Source organism: Bactrocera latifrons, unplaced genomic scaffold (assembly GCF_001853355.1).
Source record: "Bactrocera latifrons isolate USDA-ARS-PBARC rearing strain unplaced genomic scaffold, ASM185335v1 scaffold_16, whole genome shotgun sequence".
Classification (NCBI taxonomy): domain Eukaryota; kingdom Metazoa; phylum Arthropoda; class Insecta; order Diptera; family Tephritidae; genus Bactrocera; species Bactrocera latifrons.
The window spans coordinates 771,427-773,303 of record NW_017535074.1 but is presented as its reverse complement, the minus strand read 5'-3'; the positions used below and the strand labels follow the sequence as shown (position 1 = coordinate 773,303).

Below are 1,877 nucleotides of genomic sequence, written 5' to 3'. Positions count from 1 at the left end.
TAAGGAAAACTACAATAAAATTATATTTAAAAAAAGTAAGAAAATATTTTCCCATAAATTTTCTTAGTATGAAACATTCTTCCTCATTCCTCCCCATTCTTATCAAACTTTTTGTGACAAAATGCTCTTAGGCAGCTAATTAAAAGGCAAGTTAATATTTCAATTGCAGGCCAACTAATCAATTTTTTATTTAAAAATTACACTTTCAAAGCTATACTTTGAATGCCGTTAGATGATTTTATTTATAAACCTATAAGTACAATACATAACTACACATCGATATATCTAATATCTCTAACTTTTTGACAACAACAAGCAAATAACTTACATATTTAAACGACAGATTATATATTTAAAATACGAATTCTTGGCTCTTATCAGCAATTTATAATTACACTCGAGGAAAATATGTTATCTCCTCAATAGAGTAATAAATATGTAACAATAAAATTGCGTAACTCAAGAGAGCAATTAGAAAAAGACTCGCTTAGAATAGGCGCCTTTAATTACAACACACACACAAAAAGCACACATGTCGAAACTCGTGTTTTCGCAAATAATGCTGACTAGACACATACGAACAGTTGGTTATACATGTGTACATATGTGTGTGCATTTATTGTGAGCTTTGCATTCTTTAGTTATCATTTGAATTTTTACAAGTCTTTTTTAGCAATTGCAATAATTGATAAGTGGAAATACTAATCGCGAGCGCGAGTCCCACATTTCCAAGAATGAAAGAAGAATGAAAATTTTCCACAAAACACAGGCAATTAGGAAGCAGCTGTGACTTTCAGGCAAAAATTGCTAATATAATACAATTAGAAGGTGCATGGGTTAGAATTTCACTGACAGACTTGGGATATTGTCAGCATGTCATAAAATGTGCCGGCTGACGTGCGATATTATGTAAAAGAAATACAAAAATACTTTTTTTTTTTAAGACTGAATTTGCGAGAGCTTTCAAAGAATATTTCATTTAAGTCCTGTTATTTTCATTATACTATAATTTTCATAGAAAATAATAAATTTTGAGCTAAAATATATTTTTATAAAAATTAAAAAACAAAAAAATCAATAAATAGTTGTCGGTTATGTAGCAAAAAAATTGTAGCTAGAAATGTCAGAAATCGCAGCCTTCAGACATAAACAAACATATGTATTAGTCACATACACATGTATGTACATATATATGTTTGTATATATCAGTTAATTAATGTGCGTTCATTGGCGCACAGATCACCGCTGATGGGTTAATCAATTATGACCGCTAAATTACCGTTACACTGATAAACCGCCATTTATTAACCTTGTACGTCGTTCAACCAGATTTTATTGAACTATTGCGGTATTGGCGGGATAGTTGACTAGTGGACAAAGTCATATGTATGCTTATAAGCTTATCAACAATTAAACATTTGGTAAAAAAAAATTTTATTTTGTAATATTTTCTTTGAGAACTAATTTCTATATTATAATAATGATTAAACATACACGTTTTGACATACGGCCATACATCACGTACACCTCAAACATAACCTAGTTACATACATACATACATATGTATGTACATATATACATACATACATGTTCACAGTTACTACAACTAATTGGTTTTTTGTAGAGAAAAGAGATTAAATTGATTGTTAATGAAATATATGTATTGGATTTGTTTGTTTACTTTAGAACCGATTGTAATTTTTTGCTTGGAATGCGCATTTCAGCGCTATTTTTAGCTCGGCTTTATTGATAACTGATAAGGCTTGTTTACTATTTAAAAATCAATTAGCAATATTAACAAATTTTAACTTGTACAAAAAGAAAACGATTTGGTGTTGTAAAAAAAAAAGGAAATAAATAAATAAAAAATTATTAAA

General features: G+C 28.8%; 2 protein-coding genes across 2 annotated transcripts in view; one reads left to right on the top strand and one right to left on the bottom strand.

Annotated features, from left to right (window-relative positions):
* LOC108966414 (pre-mRNA-splicing factor ATP-dependent RNA helicase PRP16) overlaps positions 1–1,877 on the bottom strand; it is a 47,314-nt gene that overhangs the window by 36,796 nt on the left and 8,641 nt on the right. The window lies entirely within an intron of this gene.
* The window catches only part of LOC108966415, a 12,934-nt gene that overhangs the window by 8,542 nt on the left and 2,515 nt on the right, over positions 1–1,877 (top strand). The gene's annotated exons all lie outside the window — the stretch shown is intronic.